This window comes from Prionailurus viverrinus, chromosome A2 (genome assembly GCF_022837055.1).
Source record: "Prionailurus viverrinus isolate Anna chromosome A2, UM_Priviv_1.0, whole genome shotgun sequence".
In the NCBI taxonomy this organism is placed as follows: Eukaryota; Metazoa; Chordata; class Mammalia; order Carnivora; family Felidae; genus Prionailurus; species Prionailurus viverrinus.
This window is the reverse complement of record NC_062562.1, coordinates 117,443,652-117,471,168: the sequence shown is the minus strand read 5'-3', so window position 1 is coordinate 117,471,168 and position 27,517 is coordinate 117,443,652. Positions and strand designations below refer to the sequence as shown.

Below are 27,517 nucleotides of genomic sequence, written 5' to 3'. Positions count from 1 at the left end.
CTCCCATTGACGGGGACAGTAGTAAAAAGAGGACAGACACTTTAAGAGGGTAGGGACCCAACCTCTAACCACTCACGGGCTGTATGATTTTAGTCAAGATGCTGAAACTCTTCCTCTCCCTCATAAAAGGGATTGATGAGGTGATGGCCTATCATTCCTTCTCATCACATTGGTCTCGTAGAGTCACCATTCTAGAAGATCGAAGCTCTCATCTTATGATGATTTAAGATCTTAATCTTAAAAAACTTAAAGATCATAAGACCCCAGCATGATAAATCTGCATCACCTACATGCTGACACTGATCTATCAGTCGTAGCTTCTGAAAGCACAGTGTTGAGAATGATTCTGAGGCCCTTTTTGGACTCAGTGGGAAAGACAGCCTTGACTCCATAGTGATGTCTGGCTTGAGGCATGGACAGGAGTGGCAGCAAACAAGGCAAAATATGTCACCCCTGATCTAGTCCAATGCCTTTATTTCACAGGAAGAAAATGAGAAAATGAAGAAAGGTGCTCTCAGAGTCAGGAAGTGGCCATGCAGGACAGGAACCCAGGTAATCTTGATTCGGTCTTGATTCGGTCTTGCTTTGGTTCCCCACCATGAGCCTCTATTATCACCAGCTTCCTTTACCATCAAAATATGTATGCTCAAGACATGTCTGCTTACCTATTATGAATTTCAGAAGCTTAGAACATTCAGCCAGCTCTGCAAAATTCCCACCGTGGTGGGTATGTCTCCAAAGATAACAAGTATTTGTTCAACAGTTCAAAGGAGAAGGTCTTTAGAAGCTCTTACTATGGCACCATTAATCTCTACCAGAGTAGACATTCGGGTCCTTGCTTTAAAATAAAACTCTGAGGAGAAAGCTAATTTAGGACATTAATGAGCTTTTTCAAGAATAATTAGCTCTGCATGGTATTCAACTTCAATTTTTTTTTTTTTTTTCCTTTTGTGTCTTAGGAGCTGGTAAGCCTGGAAGCTTGTTTAGGAGAAGAGGAAATGAAACCATGAAAAGGCACAGTACTATTCCTTTTTTTTCTTGGAGGCAGGGGACAATATGAATATGAATAATTCTCTCATCCTGTCCAATTAACTGCCTCAAGTACGGATAGAAAAAAACAAATAGACACACTTGGTGAATTTGGAAGAAACTGAAGAGAAAGCCAAGAACAGTGAGCTAGTTTCAACAATGACGCCCTATGCAAATCACTTCCTTTAGGATTTAAGGCTTCTCTCCCGCAGGGAAAAAAACAATGCTAATGAAACAGGGCGAAGAGTGGGAGGTGGAGAGAGGAAATGAAAAAAGAAAAAAAAAAAAAAAGAAAAAAGAAAAAAGAGCTTGGAGGAGGAGGAAAGAGCGAGCTTCTCTGTCGGAGAGGAATCACGGAAAAATGGAGGAAGGACTGGGAAAACAAAGTCTGGGCTTCTCAGACATTCCGGGAGGGGCGTGGGCCTGGTGCCTCCTTGAATTCGGAATGAGTGGTCCGGGTACCTGCCAGACAAGTTCATCCACCTGGCGTTCCTCGGGTGCCGGTGGGGGAGGGGGGTGACTTAAGAATACCCGAGTCACTAAGATTTGAGATCTCCGCTAAGGTTCTCCGTGTGTCCGACGAGGGCAGCAGCACAGTCAGTTGGTTCTGCCGCGTGTCCGGCCTCCCAACCTCGCTCGCCGCCTGCCACATCGAAAACCGACGGTCCCAGACATTCCGCGACGGGGACGGTTCCAGAGAGCGGAAAAACCGAGAGCTACGAATGACATGTGAATAGTGTGGCTCCGGCAAGAGACTTAAACATCTCAGTTTGGGGTAGTTGGGAGACTAGGAAATACGTCGAGCGCCACAGGTCATGTGTGGCGCTGGAATTTAACATTTTGGAGCCTGTAGTCTGTGCCAAGCACGGAGCCTAGCGAGCCACACTCCTTGTTCAGCTGGGTCTGGTAGGTTAGTTACATGGGTCTTCAGGGAGGTTAAAACAGCTTACGTTTTCCATTTCCTTTGCCTGGAACGCTCTTCCCGGAGACTGGGGTGTGGCACCTCTTACCCGGAAAAAAAAAAAAAAAAAAGCCTCCTCTTCCAAGAGGCCCTCAGGGCATTTCACAGCTCCCTGTCTCATACATCAACACTTTAGGAAAACTCTGCTTAGCAATTGCGTCAGTGTTCATAGTTCATCAGTACTTACTTTCCCGTTTGTTTATATTTGTGTATGTTCTTGGTTTATGGTATGTCTCCCCACCAAGACGTAAGCTCCTTGAGAGCAGGAACCTGGTGTGCCGCTATCCCTGAAGCAAGGCCACATCTGCTTCAGGCGCACATAGTCAGGCACCCCGTAACTGGTCATTCCTTTTCCACCCCGCCACCTCCGGCACTCGCACATCTTGCAGGCTCCAAACTGACCCCAGGTGAGCAGTTGCTGCATTCACGCTAGGATCAAAGGAGGCCGAGGAGCGACTGGGCAGTTAAGCCGGGTGGACTTCCTCATCTACCAAGGGGCTCTGGCATTTTAATTGTAACGATGATGCTCTCTCTTCCTTCCCCTTTGCACAGGAACAGCATAAAACAGAACAACTACACTCCCCTCAGGTCTTCTCTTGGGGCCTCGGCACCAATCTGCGCCACTGCCTCTGGATGTTAGGGTCACTGTCTTGGGCGGGGTCCCACACCGATTCTGCTCTTCGTCGTCCAATGCCTGCAAACCTCCCTTCACCACGTTTTTTCTCCGTTCTCAATCCCTTTGCCTCTGACTTCCTCAAGAGATGGAGTCCTCTTTGCCTGTTCGCACGTGTATCCCCAGGAACATTCTCCTTAAGCCCCTCCCACACCGCCCTCTCTTCTCCCTCCTTCCCTGTCCTGGAAATGCCACTCGACCAACATTTATTGAGCAACTACAGCACACAGGTTGCGCGCTGAGCTGCCAGTAGCCCCTCTTTGACGCTGCGGCAGCTCTCCCCTCCTTCCGCCCTTCCCACCTGCGGAAAACCAGGGGGTCCCAACTGCCCCGACTGCGTCACGGAAACCACTCGCTTTTTACTAGACCATCGCCCCACCTCCTTCCTCGGGTCGACTCCCGATTGGTGGGAGTGTGGTCACTTTGCCACGCCTCCCGCGGCCCTCCTCTGTGTGGCTCCGCCCCCGCAGGCTCCTCCTCCTCGTCCCGCCCCTGGCTGTGCTCCTCCTGCTAATCTACTGGCGGCGCGGCGAAGTTCTGGGCAAAGTACTGGGAACCGGCTGCGCGTTCGCAGCGCCGGCAATCCTGGCATCGCCGGGGACCCCAGCGCACGGCGGCCAGTACGCGGCGCGAACTCCGGCCCCGCTGTCCATCCGCTAGTGGCCGTCCCCGCCGCCGTCTATTGCTGCTGGCACGGGAACTGTCAGCTGCGCGTTGCAGGGGGACCGGAGAAGCCGGCTTTGCCTCCTCCCGGGTCTGCGGGCGAAGCCGGGAGACGGGCACCGGAGAACTAGGCGGAGTCCCCGACGGCGGAGCTTGCAGGTAAGCGCCGGGACGCTCGCCAGAAGGGTTCTGGGGTGGTGAGGGCCAGAGGCGGTGCTGGCTCGCAAGGACCCCGGTTTGAGGGGCTCCAACAGTCTCGGTAGGACCAGAGTCTGCCTCCTGTCGCTCCTGGCTGGTGGGGCAGCCCCGAGCAGGAGATTGCTGTCGGGGCCGGCGCCAGCCTCCGGGGAGGTAGGGCCGGGGTGCTGCCCACCCTGGAGCTCCGTCCTGGGAGGGACGGTTTGGCCAGGATCCACGGCGAGAAGGCTCGGAGCGCCGGGGCCTGGGTCCGGGCGCCGGAGGGTTCGGCACGGAGAGGCTGTCCTGGGCAGCCGAGAGGCGCGGCGCCGGGGCGAGAGGCAAAGGAAACCTGTTTAAGTGGGCCGAGCGCGCGGCCTTACCACATCCGCGGGATGGGGCGTGCTGGGGGGACGCGGGCGACGCTGGCCTTGCAGCGCCCGGCTCGCCTGGGTCCCCTGACTCGGCCCGCCCCACTCCCGGTTTTCCCGGCTGAGGGCATCCGCCCCTTCGGGCCTTCCAGCGTCCTGGGAAGCGTTTGCAGCCTCTAGAGTCATCGGAGGGCATAATGGTAGATCGTTGAGATACTTCTTAACCGGGTTAATGAACTTGCCAGCCACCTTCTGCACACTTGTACTCTTCCTCCCCCGTTTCACAAACTACCAGGCTCAGTCGGAACCCCTTAGCCGAGGGGTCTGTAAAGTTTGTGCATTTGAAGGGGTCTGTGCTGAAGTGCATCTGAAGCCTCCACCGCCTCCCCCTCCCCCGCTGATGTTGCACTGAGCCTCAGATTTTGAGAACTGGGTTGAGTCGTTTAGAAATATTTTAAGCTGCAGCTGCAAAAGAGATCCTCACACAGACAGGAAAAAATGTAGGTCTGACTTCTGATAACCACACTCTACCCCTAAGCATCATACAAGATGAAGTTCCCCCTTCTGGCCAAAGGAGACCACTCACGCAGGCCTGGGCAGAAATGCACCTAGCTAAATGACGATTACCCCTCGCCTACCAACCCCCTTCCCAGTTTGGTGTTCCTCGTGGCTCTGAAACGATCGCCTTGGGCTGTTTACTGTCTGGCTTCCCCTACCAGAATGGAAGTTCCAGGAAAGCAAAGACTTTGTCATGTTCATCGCTGCATCCCCAAAGTCAACAACAGTGCCTGCAAGAAAAATTTATGGAATAAACGAATAAAAACTTCTCTGTAAAATATGAAGAATGGTGATTACATAGCTGGTTTTGATTTTCATGCTTTTTTATCCTTTTTTTTTTTCTATTCAGAAAATTAACAAATACCAGTAACTACTATTGTTGGAGTACCTACTAAGAACTGGATATGTGCTGGAAACTTATATTGATTACCTCATTAAACATTACTGTAATGTTATTATTAGGTATTTCTAAGCAGATGGGACGTTAGGCTCTAGCAGGTTAACCAATTTCCCCAGGATTATCCTGGCAGAACTAGAATTCCATTCCGTTTTCTGTTGTGCTGGACCACTTCCAAGAAATTAAAATGTATTTTTCACCATTAAAACCAATAGATGTTTAGCTTTATTTGTTTTTTTAAATTTTTTTATTAAATTTTTTTTTACATTTATTTATTTTTGAGAGACAGAGTGAGACAAAGAGAGAGTGGGGGAGGGACAGAGAGAGAGGGAGACACAGAATCCGAAGCAGGCTCCAGGGTCTGAGCTGTCAGCACAGAACCCGACGCCGGGCTTGAACCCACAAACCGTGAGATCATGACCTGATCCGGAGTCGGATGCTCAACTGACTGAGCCACCCAGGTGACTCTGTTTAACTTTATTTGTGACAAAACTGTATTGCTTAGCCAAAAGAATATTTGTTATTTGTATATTTGTCATTGAGGTAACAGTTTCAATAATAGCTAATAGTTATGTTGTAGGACAGATACTACCAGGCTGCAGTAGGTTGTATTATCTCATTTAATTTTTACCATCTTATAGGCAATGTTGTGAGGTTGTCTCCGTTTTTTCAGATCAAAAAACCGCAGCCTAGGTTCAGGAACGTGCCCAGGGTCAATAGTAAATTGCTGAGCTCGGTTTTGTCAATGGTTTTTCTGACTCCAAATCTTTAGATCGTTCAACTACATAGAAATCTCTCCTGTTCCCACTGCTTAATTAGTTGTTAACTTAGGATAGGGTCCAATGATACAATATATTAAAACCATGTGAGGTTGGGCTATAAAGTTATCACTGACGATATCACGTGTCTAGTTGTACTATTTTCTGAATTGTTGAGACTCTTACTGCCATTGATTTTTGTGGTTGAGTTTATGGTTTTGTGGGCTTGGTAGATGGGGGACTTTTAATAATATAAAAGGGAAGGAAATTCTTCTTCCACCTAAATCTAAATTGAACCTTTCACTTAAGTCTAAAGAGAAATCTGATGGGTTTTATTCACTGTGGTAAATGAACTTTGAACGCAGTAATGCTTTATGCTTCTTAAGGAAAGTGCTGGAAAGACAGCTAGTTCCTCTGTTCCCATATGTAGAACAGAGGAGAGTCAGAAATCACTACTAATTCTAAAAGCTTCTGCAGCAACCTTTTAGTAAAATAACTACATTTCAGCTCTGTACTCTTGTAATAAAACTGAGGGCAAGGAGAAGTTAGATAAGAGTTTTAAGGTTACCATGCCTAAAGGGCTAATGGCAAAATAGGGTGGAAAGGAATTTGCGATCATTTGTTTTTCTTCTTCCATTCCCATTTTAGGGGGTAATATAACATTTTTCCCTGCATGAGAGTCTGGATAATCCAGTTTTATAATGTGCCTCTTGGCAGTACTATATTTTCTTAATGGTTAATTCCATTTTAGGAGTACTCCAGCGAGGGTTGGGGAACCCTCCAACCCAGAATGTCCACAGAAGTGATGGGGGGGTGCACAGGAAGGAAGATAGAGCCTTCCAGGCATAATTGAGAGCTGTCTAGTTCTCTGTGAATTTCTTTTCTGTCTACATCTTACTCATCCGCTTTTTAACCCCTTTCTTCTGGAAAATTCCCTCTTGACTTTCCAGTCACTACTGTTCAGGCCACGTTTAAGCTCACCCCAACTCTCGTCCCTGTCTTAGCATCTTTCACATGGATCCATTCCCATTGCCCCTGCACCATCTCAGTTCGGGGTCTTAGGACTGCTGCACTGTCCTACCATTACTTACAGGCAGATTTTCCTCCTATAGTGTCTCCTTCATATCACATTCAGGTCAATGCTTTAAGTGCTGTCCTTATGTTGCTAAAACTTCCTGAGTGGCTTCTATAGTTAATAGTAATAACATTAATAACAGCAGCAGTAGTTGCCAAACGTCTTGTGCCCTATTGTCATGCGTGCCGTATATGAGTTACTACCTTTAGTCCTCAGAGCAACACCAGAGCAGGCACTGTTATTATAATTCCGGGTCAGGGTTGGAAAAGTTGTGCTCCAGATGAGGCTGCTTCACAGCTAATACAGGTGGATCTGAGCCTGAAACGCCAAGTCCTTTCTCTTCCCATTTAAGTGTAGAGTCCCCAGCCTATAGTCAGGATTCTGCAGCCTGGGCTCAGGGCCCGCCTTCCCCCTTCATTCCCCAACTCTGTGCACCGGCAGCAACTGAGCACTTTATTCAGCAACTGAGCATTTTGCCTTGGCCCATACACTCTCGTTGCCTAGAAAGCTCTTTCATTGTCTCTAGCTGTGAAAAACCAACTCTTTAAAGGCTGAACTCATAAGCCACTTCTGCCACAATAATGTCTTTGAACTTAATCTCTCATAGCATTTAAAAAAAAAAATGAGCCCTCAGTTTAGTTTCTGACCACTGAATATGTTGGCTTCTTTCTTTCCTTTAGTACTTTGTTCCTTTCCTACCTCCGCCCACCCAAGCAATCCCCCCACCCCTCTGCCTCCTGGCCTAGTTATTTATTCAAATGTATTGCTTCCCTTACTAGATTGTAAATGCCTTAAAAGCACAGCTAGTACACTTTCCTCTATTTCTGTTCCTCAGATCACTAAGTGTGGTATCCTGTCCACAGCAGGTGCTCAATTAAAAAGAGAATATGAAAGGATTGTATTTGGTTATATTCTGTTAGAATATTCTGTGAAAAATGTAATTGGAATGTGGCATTTTGTTTCCTACTTTTTGATCCACAATATTGTAATGCCTTCATCAACTTATGATGAAGTAAAAGAAATCCTAGTTATTTAAATCCCTGGGGAGGTACCCATTCTGATTGTTTTCACCTTGGAGATATTGTAAGGAGATCTCAGACCCATTCACAAATAAACATTGTAGAATAAAAGCCTTTTATATGCACTATTTTTTCATATATATGGTGGTGTTATTAAAAATGAATTAAAACTTATGGAATTTGAACTATATCTTGGTCAATTTTTTGTTGATAAATGAGCATTTCACATTTGTAACCTGATTTACCAGAACCTTTGTGAATCACCTCTGGCTCACAGTTCATCATTCATCACTTTGCTCTGTGGTTTCCAGTCACGTTGAACTAAATGCAGCACCCTGCCTGTATCCCCAGGGCTATGCATAATGTGCTCTGGTCTCCCCATTTTGCACAAACTTCCGTCTTTGTAATCTCTTCTTTCTCACCCATATTCACCTGGTTAATTCCCACTCGTCCATCACATTTCAGCGTGGATTTCACTTGCAAGAAGTCTTCCTCTCCCACCTCCAAGTTAAAGTCGGAGAACACTCTTGCCACTCTGCCTACCCATTTTATAGAGAGTCATTATCATACCGTTTTGTAACTGTTGATCACTTGACTGAATCTTCCTTGAAACCGCTGACTCTTGTTTGACTTACATTAGAATCCCTTAGGGATCTTTTAAAAAATTTTCCCTACCCAGGCCCCACTCCCTAAGCTTCTGGATCAGGTGGCTGGGGTAAGGAGGGTTGGTCACTGGAATTATTTTGTTTTAAAGGACTTCTCATTCTGTATGATAGCTGGGTAGTATTCCATTGTGTGTAACATACTTTATCTAGTTACTTATTTTTAAATAATAGCTTTATGGAGATATTCATATTTTATACAATTCACCCACTTAAAGTATACAAATCAATGATTTTTTAGTGTATTCACAGGTGTGTAACTATCACCATAATTAATTTTAAAACATTTCATCACCCCCCCAAAGAAATCCGCCCCTATCTGCAGTCTCTTCTTTCACCCTGAAACCACTAACCTACTTTATGTCTGTATGGATTCGCCTATCCAGGACATTTCATGTAATTGGAATCACACTCTGTGGTCTTGTGTGTAGCTTCTATCAGCAAACATATTGTATTCAAAGTTCATCTCTGTTACAGCATGAATCAGTACTTGATTCGGTTTTATTGCCTAATAACGCCCCCATTGTATGTAATACCATGTTTTATTTATCCATTTGCCCATTGATGGAACTGTTACTGTTTATTAAAGCTGCCTTGAGTGGTCCTATTGTGCAGGCAGGAACTAAGCCACAAGTTCCTTTGAGTCTTGTTCGTGGTTGTGTCTTGGGACTAGACCAGTGTTTGACGCAAGATAGATGTGGAATAAACATCTGAATGAAGGAAGCATTTTACTAAAAGTACAACTCCTGTTATGTTGGTGTCATCAAAAATGTCATTAAAAAGAGATCCTCATAGTTGATTGTTTAGATTCCAATTTGAACAAATGTACAACTGTTAAAAAAAAAGATGAAGGAAATTTGAACATGGATGAAATGCTATGATTTTTAGCATTTGCTTCAAAATAATCTGAGGTTGGGGAGAGAGTTTAGAGGAAACAAGGCTGTCTATGAGTTAATGATTATGGAAGTTGGGTGATGAATTCATGGGATTTAAAAAAAATATTAATTAATTTATTTATTAATTTACATCCTAGTTAGTTATCATATAGTGCAACAGTGATTTCAGGAGTAGATTCTAGTGATTTATCCTCTATGTATAACACCCGGTGCTCATCCCAACAAGTGTCTTCCTAATGCCCCTTACCCGTTTAGCCCACCCCCCTTCCCAAACTCCTCCAGTAACCCTCTGTTTGTTCTCTATATTTAAGTCTCTTATTTTTTGTCCCCCTCCTTGTTTTTATATTATTTTTGCCTCCCTTCCCTTATGTTCATTTATTTTGTGTTTTAAATTCCTCGTATGAGTGAAGTCATATGATTGTCTTTCTCTGACTAATTTTTCTTGGCATAATACCCTCTAGTTCCATCCATGTAGTTGCAAATGGCAAGATTTCATTCTTTTTTTGATTGCTGAGTAATACTCCATTGTATATGTATACCACATCTTCTTTATCCATTCATCCATTGATGGACGTTTGGGCTCTTTCCATACTTTGGCTATTGTCAATAGTGCTGCTATAAACATGGGGTTGCATGTGCCCCTTCGAAACAACACACCTGTATCCCTTGGATAAATACCTAGTAGTGCAATTGCTGGGTCGTAGGGTAGTTGTATTTTTAATTTTTTTGAGGAACCTCCATACTGTTTTCCAGAGTGGCTGCACCAGCTTGCATTCCCACCAACAATGCAAAAGAGATCCTCTTTCTCCACATCCTCGCCAACATCTCTTGTTGCCTGAGTCGGTAATGTTAGCCATTCTGACTGGTGTGAGGTGGTATCTCATTGTGGTTTTAATTTGTATTTCCCTGATGATGAGTGATGTCGAGAATTTTTTTTTTTTCAACGTTTATTTATTTTTGGGACAGAGAGAGACAGAGCATGAACGGGGGAAGGGCAGAGAGAGAGGGAGACACAGAATCAGAAGCAGGCTCCAGGCTCCGAGCCATCAGCCCAGAGCCCGACGCGGGGCTCGAACTCACGGACTGCGAGATCGTGACCTGGCTGAAGTCGGACGCTTAACCGACTGCGCCACCCAGGCGCCCCTCGAGAATTTTTTCATGTGTCTGTTAGCTGTCTGGAGAATTCATGAGATTTTTAGTACTGTTGTCTATATTAGCTGTTTACTAGGGCAGCCATGGGCCACAAATGGCTGTTGAGCGCTTGAAATGTGGCTAATCCTTATTGAGATATACAGTATGGGTAATATACAAAGAGTGCAAAAAAGAATAAGATTATCTCAATATTTTTTGTTTATATGTTCAAATGATAATATTTTGGATATATTATGATAATATATAATTAAAACAAATTTTACTTATTTTCTTTTACTTTTTTTAACTGGTTTCTTAAAAATTAGAATTCATATATGGGTCATATTACATTTCTTTTGAGACAGTGTTGCTGTATACTTTTGCATATGTTGGAGATTTTTCGTAAGTTAAAATCAAAGACATTTGAATTTTTTTAAAAGTCTGTAGTAGGGGCGCCTGGGTGGCTCAGTTGGTTAAGCATCCGACTTCAGCTCAGGTCATGATCTCACGGTTCGTGGGTTTGAGCCCCGTGTCGGGCTCTGTGCTGACAGCCCAGAGCCTGGAGCCTGCTTCAGATTCTGTGTCTCCCTCTCTCTCTGCTCCTCCCCCACTCAGGTTCTGTTTCTCTGTCTCTCAAAACTAAATAAACATTAAAAAAAAAAAAAGTCTGAAGTAAAATATTTTTCGGAAATGATTCCTCTTATGTGAAAAGATTGATAAATATGGATTTATTCAAAGATCATTCTTTGTAGAAGCTTACAACAGGCAGACTGTAGCCTTGTACAGCCCTTCCTGGGCTGCTTGTATGTGAAAATTTAAAAATTCTTTTATAATAGATGGAATAGCAGCATGAGGGAGTTGTTCCTTTAGTTATTTATCTGATTCTTTTGTTTTAAAGTTGATTAAATATTTCCTTCATCTTGGAGAAATACAGAAAATGCAATGGTAACTTCACTGTTCTTAGTCATAGTGTTTATAGCCTGAAGTTGAATTTTTCTGGACTTGATTTATAGTCACTCTGCCTAAATTTGTTTGTTTGTGAGTCAGAATGTGATTGTTTCTAGGCTCCCCAAGACCCCTGAAATATGAGTGGAATATGATTCTTAAATAGCAATACCTGGATTTACAGCTGAGAAACACATTGCCTTCATATAAAATTTTTTAGACGATTATCATGTTGTTCTCTGAATGTCTGTGTTTACTCCTAGAGAGTGGACCTGAATTGAAAAATAGCTTTACTGTTAAGCAGAACAGAATTAAATCACCATGAACAGCCCAAGAGATCATCAAGGGATCTGTGACTGTCAGTATAAAATCAAGTTTATTATTTTGTTTACTCTCTACAGTTAACATATTAAAACCTGACTTTTCAAAAATGTGTGGGTCACTTTTCTCAATATAACATTTCTCCACATATGTATTAAAATATAGTGCCATTAAAGATTCCCACACTTATTTTCTTTCTTGGTATCAAATGTTATAATACAGGAAATGTAAAGTTACAGTATAAGTGTAATAAAACAAATTTCTTTCTCCAAATCATTTGTGAGTGGGGAGTGATCTTACATGTTTCGAAGCAAGAGTTATTTTTTAAATCTCACTAAATAATATTATGTTTTTAGTCTCACAGACATTATTAAACTTGAAGTAAAGGCCTCCCTGGAATGAAAACATGGAATATGATTTCTGCTCAGACATGTAAGAACTATTTATTGAGGACACACGCTGTGTCGGGTACCACATTGTGTACATAGGATATGGTGATGAACTGTCCAAAAGTGGAACCTCCCCTCGAGGAGCTTACAGTTTCAAAGGGGACAGATATATTAAACAATCACAGAGAATTTGTTTGTTACAGTGGGGATATGTGGCTCAAAGGGAATGAGTCTGGATTTTAATTGGGGCCCTGGGGAGGAAAGTTCTATTTTTCTGTAGGTCATGATTCAGGCTGCTGATTGTCTGAAGAAGGAGGAGGGGAGATAATGGGGTTCGGGATCCTCCGAGGATGATGGTCCAAGCAAAATCTTACCCTTTTTGTGTCTTTGTACTGCTTGCCGGAGGCCAGGTGGAACTGACTAGAAGGAGGGGTTTAATGCCTGTCCTGAGCTTTTGAATTGCTTTCTTTGTTGCTACACAAGGTTTGTTTATTTGCTGCTGGGAATTGAATCCAAAGTTGAGTTTTTACCACCTTTGTAACTGAAACTGAATGAGATATAACAATCTGTTCTCTAGCAAAGCCATGAAAGTAGCTTAAAATCATTTGCTGGCTCAAATTCTAGAGTTGCTCCGTTGTCTAGCATCTGAGATGCAGTGAGTGTGGGGTATTTGAAAGCCTCAAAGAATATGGGGAAGACCCAAGTGGATTTTTTCCTCACAGGTTCAGGACTGCTTCAAGCAGATTTCTGCTGTCTATAGAATTAACTGAGGTATCCTTTGGAGTCATTGGGGGATTTGGAGCCATGCTGCCTTTAAAGGCATATAATTACAAAGAATAATGAAAATTGCAATGGCACCTAGTAACTGTGAAGCACTCAACCGCATGCCAGCCCAAGTGCTTTGCTTATACTATCTTGTTAGATTTTCAATAACTTGTAAGGTGGCTATCATCATCTTAGTTTACCAATGACTGAACAGAGGCTCAGGAGCGATTACTTGCTCTTTAGTAGTCCAACATCCACTTACCCTTCCTGATTTCCATTTGAGGAATCACTTCTTTGCCTACAGTTTGCTGAGTCCAGAACCAGGGCTCCATTCTCCTTGGCCATGGGTGGCCCTGTGAGCCAGGCCAGTCACATGCCTCTTGCTGGACTCTGGGTGAGTGCCAAGGGCCATGGAGATTCTGCTGCTGAGGGTGTGTCCTGACAAGTCCATTCCTATCTGTACCACATTGTTGTGGCCTGGCTTCCATTCCCAGGAAGCTATGCCAGTGCTGGCCTCTCCAGCCTCCTCTTAAATTCCTTAAACTGGTTGTAGAGAGCAAAATGGAGTCTCACATGTCAAGCAGGGGCCTCAGTCAAGCAATGACGCAAAGAGTTAAAGGTACTGCAGCTATGAGGTATCTCCGGGACCAGCATCAGCTGACACCCCAGAACTGATAACAAACAGAAACAGAGGAGGTCTGCAGGGGCCCATGACCGATTCAATCCCTTTAAAAAGGGGAGGATTTTTGCAGCAAACTGTCAGATCCTTGAGTCCTAACCCCTTAAAAAAAGACAACTGCTGCTGAAAAGAACCGAGATCCTTCCTGCTTGAACATAATAAGCAGTTAGTGCCCAGAGCTGACCTGGGCCTGCCCAAGGCCTTATCTCAACTACATGCTCGCAGATTGACTTCACATTTGGTTCGTTAACTTCCTACACCCTTCTGTTGTCTGTTGTGTGGTTTGTCTTAGGTTCTGCTCTGTGTGCTGTGTAAGAAGGCAGGTTTAATCACATGGTGAAATGTCATTGAGTTTGGAATCCTGAACCTGCTTTATAATTATGATTAACTTTGCTTTAGGATTGAATAAAACCGACATCGCGGAAAGACACAACTTGTATGTGCGCCTGCATAGCGTGCTCATGACACCGGTAGTTTTCCAAGATACTGTGTTTGGTTTCATTTGCCAGGCTGGTTTCTTTTGCTTCCGCTCAACCCCTGACTGTCACAGGCCTAGAGTGGCTTAAGTAGTTCACTCACAGTCACTAAGGGAACAGTCTGGTCATTCTGCTTCTAATGCCAGGCCCTTGACCAGAGGGCCCCTCAATGCGGGGAGAGCACTGGACTGGGAGCCAGAGAATGGATCTAATCATAGCAGTGTCTCTACCTTGGTGGTCATGGGCCATTCACTACCTTTTTAGGATGAACTGGATGGACAAGAAAAAATCTACCCATATCTAAATGACACCCAGCCTGAGAAGATTTCCTTCTCCATGAGATTTTTGGACATACTGTGTCCTAGTTTCTAAAGGCTTTCAATTTGAGGTTTGTGATGTGGTTTGAGGCAGTGGTTTTCAAAGTGGGTCCTAGCAGTTGCTGTATCAGCATCACCCAGGAGCTTGTTAGAAATGTGGATTCTTGGGCCTCCCCCCAACACCTACTGAATCAGAAGTTCTGCAGGTGGGCCCAGCAATCTGTGTTTTTACAAGCCCCTCGGGTGATTCTGATATGCACTAAAGGCATTTTCATTTCATTAAAAACAATTTCTTGTGCATGAGGTGCTACGTAGAAGCAGGGAGCATGAAAAAATTAATTGGTCACAGCCACTGCTCTTAAGGAACATTGTGAGAGACAAGGAGGGGTGGTCCTTGCTGTGAACAAGGTATTGCCATGCTAGAGAAGCGCAGAAAGAGCAATGTGAGGTGCTTTTGCAGAGAAGTGGGCATTTGAGCCAGGCTTCAAAGGACACATAGTATTGGGACAAAGGAAGGGAACAGAGGACTATGTAGAAAGCACAGCCTGCTGAGAATGCTGGATGAGTCAGGGTGTAGCATTTTTAAGGAGTGAGGAACCCTCTAGTATGATAATTACTGTTTTAAGGAAAAGTGGACTGTTTTTTATGGGAAAAGTGACAGGATATGAGAATGGAGAGGTAGGTTGGGGCCCAACTGGAGTGGATCCTGGTCTTATTCTGTAGACAGTGAACAAGGAGGTGACATGGTGGGAGCTATCTTTGAGGAAGTATTCTATAGCTGGTGGAGAACGTCAGAGGCTAGGAGTGCTGGCACGGTGAGCCCGAACTGGGGTGGTAACAATGGAGAAGAAACGAAAGATCACTCAGAAACGCTGGAAGGTTAGGATGACGGCCCCTTGGAACTCCAGGGATCTGAGGGATGGGGTTGAGGGAGAAGGCAAATAGGATCCAATGGGAGATCATAAGCAGAGTTGGTACAATCAGGTAAAAATGTTAGAGCCTTACATCGTAACTTCCACTAAAATAAATTCACATGGATGCAAACCTTAACATTGAAATAACTTGGAAAAAAACCAAAATGTCATTTTAATGATAATGGCGTTAAAAAATTCTTTCAAGATATGACACAAAATCTAGACCTTATAAAACAAAAGATTGAATCATTTGACTACATATAATGTTTGCAGGGCCAGATTTTTTTTTTTTTTTTAAAACTATGTCAAGAGGTGCCTGAGTGGCTCAGTTGGTTTAGTGTCTGACTTTTGATTTTGGCTCAAGTCATGATCTCATGGTTCATGAGATTGAGCCCTGTGTCCAGCTCCACACTGGACAGCACGGAACCTGCTTGGGATTCTCTCTCTCTCTCTCTCTCTCTCTCTCTCTCCCCCTTTGCCCCTCCCTACCCCTCAAAATAAATAAAGTAAACTTAAAAAAAAAAAACCAGAACAAACAACTACGTCCAAAGGCATACATGATACGCTATGTAGAAAACCTGAAAGACTCCACCAAAAAAATTACTAGAATTGATACACGAATTCAGCCAAGTTGGAGGTTATAAAATCAATGTACCGATATCGATTGCATTTCTGTTTAATTAATTTATTTATTTGGAGAGAGAGACACACAGAGATGCAGAGAGAGAGAGAGAGAGAGAATCTTAAGTAGGCTCCATGCGCAGTGTGGAGCCAGTCGGGGGCTCAATCTGATGACCCTGAGATGATCACTGGAGCTGAAATCAAGAGTTGGTCGCTTAACTGACTGAACCACCCAGGCACCCCAAGAAATCTATTACATTTCTACACACCAATAATGAAGCAGCAGAAAGAGAAATCAAGAAATCAGTTCCATTTACAATTGCACCAAAACCATAAGATACCTAGGAATAAACCCAACCAAAGAGGTAAAAGATATATACTCTGAAAACTATAGAACACTTATGAAAGAAACCGAAGAAGACCCAAAGGAAAGGAAAAACATTCCATGCTCATGGATTGGAAGAACAAATATTGTTAAAAGGTCTATACTACCCTAAGCAAGCTACACATTTAATGCAATCCCTATCAAAATACCACCAGCATTTTTCACAGAGCTAGAACAAACAATCCTAAAATTTGTATGAAACCACAAAAGACTCTGAATAGGCAAAGCAATCTTGAAAAAGTAAAGCAAAGCTGGAGGCATCACAATTTTTGACTTCAAGCTGTATTGCAAAGTTGTAGTAATCAAGATAGTATGGTACTGGCACGAAAACAGACACTTAGATCAATGGAACAGAATAGAAAATCCAAAAATGGATCCACAACTATATGGTCAATTAATCTTTGACAAGGCATGAAAACAGACACTTTGATCAATGGAACAGAATAGAAAATCCAGAAATGGATCCACAACTATATGGTCAATTAATCTTTGACAAAGCAGGAAAGAATATCCAATGGAAAAAAGACCATCACTTCAACAAATGATGCTGGGAAAACTGGACAGCTACACGCAGAAGAATGAAACTGGACCACTTTTTTACATCATACACAAAAATAAATTCAAAGTGGATGAAAGACCTAAATGTGAAACAAGAAAGAATCAAAATCCTAGAGGCAAACACAGGCAGCAACCTCTTTGACCTCGGCTGCGGCAACTTCTTACTGGTCTCTGGCAGTAAAGAAAACAAAAGCAAAAATTAATTATTGGGACTTCATCAAGATAAAAAGCTTCTGCACATAGAAGGAAACAATCAACAAAACTAAAAGGCAGCCAACAGAATGGGAGAAGATATTTGCAAATGACATATCTGATAAAGGGTTACTATCCAAGACCTATAAAGAACTTCTCAAACTCAACACCCAAAAAACAAACAAGCTGGTGAAGAATGGATAGAAGGCATGAACAGACACTTTTCTAAAGAAGACATGCAGATGGCTAACAGACACATGAAAAGATGCTCAAAATCACTCTTCATCAAGGAAACACAAATCAAAACCACAATGAGATATCGTCTCACACCAGTCAGAATGGCTAAAATTAACAACACAAGAAACAACAGGTGTTGGTGAGGATGTGAAGAAAGGGGAACCCTCTTGTGCTGCTGGTGAGAATACGGACTGGTGCAGCCACTCTGGAGAAGAGTATGGAGGTTCCTCAAAAAACTAAAAATAGAGCTACCATACCATCCAGCAATTGCACTACTAGGTATTTACCCAAAAGATACAAAAATACACATTCAGAGCAATACCTGCACCCCGATGTTTATAACAGCATTTTCAACAATAGCTAAACTATGGAAAGAGCCCAAATGTCCATTGACTGATGAATGGATAAAGAAGATGTGATATTTATATACAATGGAATATTACTTCACCATCACAAAGAATGAAATCTTGCCATTTGCAATGACATGGGTGGAGCTAGAGTGTATTATGCCAAGTGAAATAAATCAGAGAAAGACAAATACCATATGACTTCACTTGTATGTGGAATTTAAGAAACAAAAGAGATGAACATAGGGGAAGGGGAAAAAAAAGGGAAGCAAACCATAAGAGACTCTTAACTATAAAGAACAAGCTGAGAATTGATGGAGAGAGGTGGGCAGGGGATGGGCTAAATGGGTGATGTGTGTTCAGGAGGGCACTTGTGATTGGCACTGGGTGTTATATGTAGGTGATGAATTACTAACTTCTACACCTGAAACTAGTATTACCATATATGTTAACTAACCTGAATTTAAATAAAATCTTGAAATGAAAAAAAGAAAACTATGTCAAAGGCAATGAATAAACTTAGAAATATAATTTCAATACATGTCACAGAGATGTAATTTCATCAGGATATAGAGAACTACAGGGGCATCTAGGTGGCTCAGTTTAAGTGTCCTGCTTGATCTTGGCTCGGGTCATGATCTCAAGGTTTGTGGGTTTGAGGGTTGTGTCGGACTCTGTGCTGATGGCGAGGAGCCTGCTTGGGATCCTGTCTCTCCCTCTCTTTGCCCTTCCCTGGTGTGCACGCATGCACGCTTTCTCTCTCAAAGTAAGTAAATAAAAAAATTTTTTTAAAAGTATATAGAGAATTACAACAAATCAGTAAGAGAAAGAACAGTTACTATAGAGACAAAGAATATGGACAGTTTACAAAAGAGCACACAATTACTCTTAAACATATGAGAACCATAACCTCATAAATAAAAAGAGAAATGCCAATTAAAACTTTCATAAGATGCTGTTTCCAACCTATCAGTTTGACAAATATAATGAGATGTGTTAACACTGTTGGCAGTAACCTATTTGACGACTCACTATTTAGGGTGGATGGAAGTGAAAATGGCCCTGTGTAGCGCTGTTGGCAGGATCTATCAAAATTGCAAATGCATGCACCCTTTGAACCCGCCATAACAATTCTATGAATTTTATCCTACAGATATGTGTATGTGCACAATGACCTATGTGGAAAGTTATTTATTGCAGCATTGTTCAAATAAATAAAAAATTGCAAATAAATAAAAAATTGCAAATAATCTAATTGTCCATCAGTAGGGACTGGTTAATAAATGATGGAGCAGTTAAAAAAGAGGCAGCTCTACAGCTGCTGATTAGGAACAATCTCTGAGAATATATTTTGTATCTATCTATACATAGACATGTACATATTTATGCTTTTGTACACACAGTCCTAAACTGGTGGGCTGAAGCCAGCTTTTACCAGCTTGTGAGAACCACTTGTGTGCATCTCTTTTTAATTCCTTGGCCAATGACTTTGCATTGGTTGTTTTGACATTGGCCATGGTGGGAGTCTTTACACCATGGAAATCAGCAAAGGCAATAAATCAGGGCTTTTGTTTTTGTTTTTCCAGAGAACTGGTTGGTAAGCAGGTATTCTGATACACATACCCACTGTGTATCAGAAGTATAAACTATCTTTTGAAGGATCTGCAAGAGGTTGGTAACATCAGATTCCCCAAGAAAGGGAGAATAGGTGGCAAAGGACAAGTGTGAGACTGAAATTGTATCTCTCAAATTTGGTTCCACATAAATATATTATTCTGCAGTAAATATTAAAGCCAACAAAAAAAGTAACTCTAGAATTTCAGGCCTATATGACTATTTTATTTAAGGTGCCATGAACACTATAAGGGAAAATAGAAAGATGAATAGATTTTAGGGAAAAAGAATGCTTTTGGTTTTGAACAGACTAAGCTTGAAGTATATGGGTGACATCAGTGGAGATATCCAGCAGGTAACTCAGAAGAGAGGGTAAAGCTGGTGGTCACCTCTGTGAGCCTGTGGTTTTAGTTGAAATTATGGCAGTTGAGGTTTCCAAGGGAGGCCCCAGCTGTACAACCTTTTGGGCAGGTGTCCGGAGAGAATGGGGGATGGATGCATGTGGTCCCTTGGGGAAAGCCAGCTAAGAGGGAGGTAGGTTGGGGAAGGGTAGGAGGACCCTATAATGACAATAACAGTAGCTTTCTTTAATGGATTATGTACAAAAAGTGAGACACTATTCTCAGTACTTTTTGAAAAAATGTTACCTGATTTAATTCCTGGAATCACTCAATGGCGGGGGAGGGGAGTGTTACTTCCATGATTGCCAGTGAAGGCAGGAGAGTAATTCCAAAGAGTAAACTTGGAGAGAGCTCCTGGGGGGGATGTTAATAGAGCAGGTGGTAAGATTTTAAAGGTCAAGACATTTCAGGCAGAGGGAGTATTGAGCAATGGCCGAAGGAGGTGCTGTCTGACGTAGCTGGAGGATAGAGATGCAGGGAAGCTTGAGGGCAGTGCACAGCTACCCCGTTTTCTGCATTCGGAGAGCCACAGAGTGTTTCTGAGCTAGGGAATATGCTTTCACTAGTCTGGCTGGTATTCAAATGCTGTGTTACTGTGTGTTCATTGGTGGGGAGGAGGGATGGTGGGAAACAGGAGAAGCTAGATCATGTAGATGGCCTATGAATACAGGTATTCCGAGTATCTGCAGGCAGGAGTTGTGATGGTTCACTCGGGGCGAATTTACCTATGAGATAGGCATGTCATTTATCTTGTTTCTTTTCATCTGTCATTAAATTATGGGATACAGTCTCTATCTTCCAGAAGACTGTCAATGAGGAATAAGGAAAGTGGAGGTGAATGAAGGAATGATTATTGGGTGACATATATGTTTAAGCATATGTTTTCTTTGTGAGTTGTGCTGAGACATAATATTTCTGTCTCCAGACACAAGCAAGTCCTGTGTCTGTTCTTCTGAGAGACACTGTTCGTGCCAGCAGCTCTCCTACCTTGTAAATATACCTGTGCACAAGCAGTGTGAAATTCACCCTAATTAGGTGTTTAACTCCATCTTTTTCTAGCCCAGTATTGTCTTACGTTTATTGTATGTGTATCCTTGGGAATAATATCAATAATGAGTTAACAAGGAAAAGGGTAATAGCTGTGGCCTAAACGTGGTTCTGGAAAGGATTGCATGGACTTCATGCAAACCTGCTAAAATGTGGCTCTCTTGACTGGTAATTCCTGTTTTTCTAGTAGTGTTCTAGTTTGTTTATTACTTTTCATTCTGCATTTTTTGTGCCTTGCTTAAGGGCCTGGAAGTCTCTTTTGTTTTCTGGCATTTAAAGGTTTTGTTTTCATAGGTGCATGTAGATAGGGTGGATGGATGTTTATCTACCTTTTCTGATCCACAGATTAAGACACCTTGTTTGACAAATTTGCCTGGGACCAGAAGGACAGAATGTTGGAATTTGGGTGTTTGTAAACTGGTGTATGGTCCTGAGAGGTGCCCTGATTTTCCTTTATCGCTAAGAATTTCACAGATTACTTGGGAAAAATAACCATGTACTTGTGTCTTGCTCTAGCTAGTTAACTCGCACAAGGTTTAGCATATCACGGACTTCCCTACATCCCTGTGGGTAATACTGTTTGTCCTCCACTCTCTCAGGAGTTATGAGAATTAGCCAAGTGTTAGTAGATGTGAGGGGGTTTCTGGAGAGTCGCATATTTGCTAGTTGGGCAGGAAGCCAGCTAGAGGAATGTGACCCATGTGAATGGGCCTCACAGTTATCACGATTATCTGTCATTTTCTCTGGGGAGGTGGGTCCAAGCTTCAGCAGCTCCAAAATGACCTTCAGGGCCTGTCAAAACACAGGTTACTGGCCACCACCCCCAGAGTTTCTGATTCAGTGGATCTGTGGTGGGGCCCGAGATACTCTGTTTCCAAGTTCTCAGGTGATACTACTGCTGGTGGTCTGGAGACCCCTTTGAAAACCCAAATACTGGTTCAGTAGGCAGAAGACTGAGTTTCAGTAACCCTGAGTCTACTCTGATTTGGGAAGGGACCAGAGAATTCTGGTTAACATCATGGTTAGGTTATCATAACCCCCATATCTTATATGGTATTTCCACATTTGTAACTCACATATGTACTTTGCTTCTCACAACAAAACAACCCTGTGAGGTAGGCTGGACATGTATTAAACCCTGTTACATAGTTGGGGAAAATCAGACTGAGCACCTTGGTAAGTTGAGTGCGAATTGCAGAGCTGAGACTGCGTCTAGATTTTCTCACTGTAGCTTTAGAGTTCCTTCTAGTTTCACTAGCCTTTAAAGCCACTGAAAAGCTTAGAGATTAGCTGCTCTGATAATGCTCAGAGTTTGTTTTAGTCACCCTCCAACTCCAAGATAGCTTTTTATTTTAGAACAGTTTCAGATCTCCAGAAAAGCTGTGAGTTCCCTTATGCCTCACACTCAATTTCCTCTGTCAATTCTGTTGGACATTTTGAAGGTCCATTTGTCACAGTGAATGAACTAACACTAATACATTATTATTAACCCAAGTCTCTACTTTGTCCATATTTCCTTGGTTTTTACCTGCTATCCTATTTCTGTTCCAGGATTCCTTGTTTTTTATGCTCTTGACAGTTTTGAGGCATGCTGGCCAGGCATTTTATAGAAGGTCCCTCACTCGGGATTTGTCTCTTGGTTTTCTCATGATTAGATTAGTGTTAATGGGTTTCTGGGAGAAAGATTACAGAGGTGAGGTGCCATTCTTCCCGCATCATATTGAGGGTACATACTGTCAACATGATTTATCGCTGTTCGTGTTGACCTTGATCACCTGGTTGAGGTAGTGTTTGCCAGGTTTCTCCACTGTCCTGTCACTCTTTCCCCAACCCACTATGTGCCGTCCACACGGAAGGAGTGGGGGGTTATGTTCACCTCCTTGAAGGTGGAATATCTACATACATTGTTTGGTATTTTCTGCATGTGAGGTTTGTCTGTCTTCCATTTATTGATTTATTCAGTTAAGCAGTATTTATATCCGTGTGGATTCATGGATATTTATTTTATACTTTGGGCTATAATCCAATAGTGCTTTATTTATTTTGTCACTATAATTGTACCAGCTTTGACTAGTAGGTGCACTTTCAGTTGGCTCTTGTGTTTTTTTTTTAAAACATTATTATTTTTTTAATTTTTAGAAAGTGAGAGAGTGGAGGAGGGGGCAGAGTGAGAGAGAGAGAGAGAGAGAAAAAGAGAGAGAATGAATCTTGAGCAGGCTCCAGGCTAAGCATGGAACTCGACACAAGTCTCAATCCCCGGACACTGGGATCATGACCTGGGTCGAAATCAAGAGTTAGATGCTCAATCGACTGAGCTACCCAGCCACCCTTCCTGTTTTCTTTGACATAAACCCATCGTTGTCGGGTTTTTTTTTTTTTTAACATGTTCTTACTTTTTGGAACTACAAGATGCTCTAGACTCATCTTGTGTGATTCCTGCCTCAGCCCTAGAATAGTGTTTTTAATGTTGGTCTTGATCCACTAAATTGATTTCATCATCTGCTACCTGAGTCACCATCCGCAGTGAAAACACTGATCCATTTCTACTCATCACATGTGAAAAGTAAGGAAATCAGCATCTTAAACAGTGAAATGGCTTATCCAGGGTCATGCATAGTTGGAAGCAAAGCTGGTGCCAGGACCAGGTCCAGGTCCTCTAGACTTCCAGTCCTGGGTCTTTTCTATCATTTTATGTTGGCAGATTTTCCACTCAGAACCTAGTTCAGCACAGTCCCACCTCACCCACATTGTGCGTAGTCAGATGTGAACTCAACCGGATGTCCTGCTGTCTACTCACAATAGATATAAGAGAGTACTGGCCAGATTCTTTGTGGAAACTGCCATGGCAAGTGTGTGTTTTCCAATTAGAATGGGATTTTGTAATGGTGGACAACTTACAAACCAATAGTATGTTACTGCTTACATTAGCACTTAGCAACTGAGGTTCAATCATACGACTGGCTTCTGTTCTCTGGGGAAGTGGAGACAGAAGGGAGGTTCGTAGAATTCATGCACTCTTCAGTGGAGTTCTCCCCTTTCAATGGAGGGGGCAGAAAGAATTGAATTCAAGCAGCAAAAACCTTCAAATTTTACTTCATCCTGTGAACTCCTGGGATGCACAAAGAGCTGAACAAAAAGATTTTTGGTGTTCTAAAGGCCCAAACAACCTGTTATTAGGAGCTGGTGTGAATAATCAATTACCCTGAGAAGCTTATTTTCCTCTGGGGGAGGAAATAATCCAGTCACCAAAAGGTTCCTAAAATGTAGGGAATAATAAGGGACAAACTTATTTCATATCCATTTCTCAGAATGTTTCATTTCAAAGGTATTTTTAAAAAATTTAATAATTGAGGGGCGCCTGGGTGGCTCAGTCAGTTAAGTGTCCGATTCGGCTCAGGTCATGATCTTGTGATCTGTGAGTTCAAGCCCCACGTCGGCCTCTGTGCTGACAGCTCGGAGCCTGGAGCCTGATTCGGATTCTGTGTCTCCCTCTCTCTGACCCTCCCTCGTTCATGCTCTGTCTCTCTCTGTCTCAAAAATAAATAAACGTTAAAAAAAAATTAAAAATAATTTAATAATTGAGGGTGAGTTCTCTGGCTGAAAAATTATTCCTACAAAGGGGTTTAAAGGACTAGGGCAGTAGTGATACATTAGGGCATTTTGTTTGTAAGTAATGAAACCCATTGAGCTTAAAGACAATTTAAAAGAAAATGTGCTGTGGCACAAAAACAGACACATAGACCAATGGAATAGAATAGAAACCCCAGAACTAGACCCACAAACGTATGGCCAACTCATCTTTGACAAAGCAGGAAAGAACATCCAATGGAAAAAAGACAGCCTCTTTAACAAATGGTGCTGGGAGAACTGGACAGCAACATGCAGAAGTTTGAAACTAGACCACTTTCTCACACCATTCACAAAAATAAACTCAAAATGGATAAAGGACCTAAATGTGAGACAGGAAACCATCAAAACCTTAGAGGAGAAAGCAGGAAAAGACCTCTCTGACCTCAGCCGTAGCAATCTCTTACTCGACACATCCCCAAAGGCAAGGGAATTAAAAGCAAAAGTGAATCACTGGGACCTTATGAAGATAAAAAGCTTCTGCACAGCAAAGGAAACAACCAACAAAACTAAAAGGCAACCAACGGAATGGGAAAAGATATTCGCAAATGACATATCGGACAAAGGGCTAGTATCCAAAATCTATAAAGAGCTCACCAAACTCCACACCCGAAAAACAAATAACCCAGTGAAGAAATGGGCAGAAAACATGAATAGACACTTCTCGAAAGAAGACATCCGGATGGCCAACAGGCACATGAAAAGATGTTCAGCGTCGCTCCTTATCAGGGAAATACAAATCAAAACCACACTCAGGTATCACCTCACGCCAGTCAGAGTGGCCAAAATGAACAAATCAGGAGACTATAGATGCTGGCGAGGATGTGGAGAAACGGGAACCCTCTTGCACTGTTGGTGGGAATGCAAATTGGTGCAGCCGCTCTGGAAAGCAGTGTGGAGGTTCCTCAGAAAATTAAAAATAGACCTACCCTATGACCCAGCAATAGCACTGCTAGGAATTTATCCAAGGGATACAGGAGTACTGATGCATAGGGCCACTTGTACCCCAATGTTCATAGCAGCACTCTCAACAATAGCCAAATTATGGAAAGAGCCTAAATGTCCATCAACTGATGAATGGATAAAGAAATTGTGGTTTATATACACAATGGAATATTACGTGGCAATGAGAAAAAATGAAATATGGCCTTTTGTAGCAACGTGGATGGAACTGGAGAGTGTGATGCTAAGTGAAATAAGCCATACAGAGAAAGACAGATACCATATGGTTTCACTCTTATGTGGATCCTGAGAAACTTAACAGGAACCCATGGGGGAGGGGAAGGAAAAAAAAAAAAGAGGTTAGAATGGGAGAGAGCCAAAGCATAAGAGACTGTTAAAAACTGAGAACAAACTGAGGGTTGATGGGGGGTGGGAGGGAGGAGAGGGTGGGTGATGGGTATTGAGGAGGGCACCTTTTGGGATGAGCACTGGGTGTTGTATGGAAACCAATTTGTCAATAAATTTCATTAAAAAAAAAATAAAAAAAAAATAAAAAAAAAATAAAAGGCAGCATAAAAAAAAAATAAAAGAAAATGTGCTGGCTTATGTTGCAAAAAGTCCAAGAGTAGGTCTACCTTCAGGCATGGCTGGATCTAGGGGCTCAAACCATGTCATTAGGGCCCTGTTTCTTGCCAACTTCCACCCTGTTCTTATCTGGCCTCATTCTCAGGCAGAATTTTTGCACCTGAGTAGCTCTTAACAGCTACTGGCTTATTTCCTACATGCCAAGCAACTGTATTCTGCAGACGTTTATTGCCCCCAATTGCCCCTGCCTTTCGTCATGCTCCTAGTTCTGAGCCAGTGACTGGAACCAGAGTTATCAGGGCTGTCATTGGCCAGGTGGGTCTCTGGTGTTTCCTGTGGAAGAGGGAAGGGGAAATTTAGGTGCTGGTACCAGACAGATGAATTGGCTGGACAAGCAAAAATAATGGATGTCCATTCTTCATAGTGTTGTTAACCCTAGAGTAAATGCTTGGTGGGTGAGTAAACGCCCAGCTCTCATGCTCTCTATACATTTGTTGATTTAGCCCCTTCTCAAGCTACTCATTTATTTTGTGGACTTGTGAGTTCTTTTAGAGAGACTGCCTAGTCATTCCTTGATTAATGTACTAACTTGACTGCCAGCCCTCGTTAGGCCTTCAGCAGATACTCTTCTTGCTGTTTTTGCTCATTTCAAGGCCAGTTTCAGTTGGTCTTGGCTAGATGATGGTGATCCTCTCTTTGAACCTATGTCAAAGCTAAACAATTTATGATTGGTTTTGGCAGAATAGTCAGCAGAGATGCCTGTAATAAATCTGCTTTGCTATTGGGGGAAGGGAGGTAACTTCTGATCTTTTTTTCCTTACTGCTATTTCTAGCTCAGATCAATGTAGTTACTTCTAGTCCTTCTTCCTATAAAGGGAGACCAGTTTTTATTTTTTATCATTACATGAGCCAAGAGTTATAATAAAAAAAATTTTTTTAATGTTTATTTACTTTTGAGAGAGAGAGAGAGACAGACAGACAGACAGACCGAGCGCGAGTGGGGGAGGGCAGAGAGAGAGGGAGACACAGAATCCTAAGCAGGCTCCAGGCTCCGAGCTGTCAGCACAGAGCCCCACGAATTGCTAGATCATGACCTGAGCTGAAGTCGGACGCTTAACTGACTGAGCCACCCAGGCGCCCCTACATGATCCAAGAATTATTAGTTCCAGGTTTAAGAAAAAACTTACCTGAAAGTTTGATTATGCAAATCTCTTGCTTGTTTTCCTTGTTGCTACCTGTCTTCTGCAAATTTCACTGCTTATTAGCACCTTTGCCTGAAGGTAGATAAGATAAGATCAAGGAATCTATGTAATTAAAACTTTGACAGCATCCCATCTTTTTTCTTTTCTTTTTTCCTGGAGGGCTACCTCCTTGGCTATGTTTCTGTGCAAAACCAGTTTGTACATTGACCAACATGAACTGTGATGGATTATGTGAATTCTACTTAATCATCTTTCTCATGTCTAGTTTTACAACAGGAGTTTGAATGTTGACTGCAAAGTCACCTCCCTCTACTAGTTGCCTGGACTTCAGCTCTTTCTCTTTGCTTTCTTGAGTCCTGTTGAGGTCAAGTTAAACATGAAGTAATGTCAAGTTCAGAAGAGGATAAGTGTTTGTGTCTGTTCATCAGTCTTGGAGTGTGTGTTATTTTTATATTTCACAGCCAAATAGAAAAGATTTTTCTTTTAAATTTTATTTATTTTTGAGAGAGACAGAAACAGCGCAAGTTGGGGAGAGGCAGAGAGAGAGGGTGAAAGAGAGAATCCCAAGTAGGCTCCACGCTGC

General features: G+C 42.6%; 1 protein-coding gene across 5 annotated transcripts in view; it reads left to right on the top strand.

Annotated features, from left to right (window-relative positions):
• Positions 1-3,184: 3,184 nt before the first annotated feature.
• The window catches only part of OSBPL3 (oxysterol binding protein like 3), a 178,578-nt gene continuing 154,245 nt past the window's right edge, over positions 3,185-27,517 (top strand). For 3 of the 5 annotated variants that reach the window (XM_047831567.1, XM_047831565.1, XM_047831566.1), the window contains exon 1: positions 3,185-3,485. The gene's annotated coding sequence lies outside the window, so the exon portion shown is untranslated. The remainder of the gene's footprint in view (positions 3,486-27,517) is intronic. The other 2 variants (XM_047831569.1, XM_047831568.1) reach the window with 1 other exon arrangement.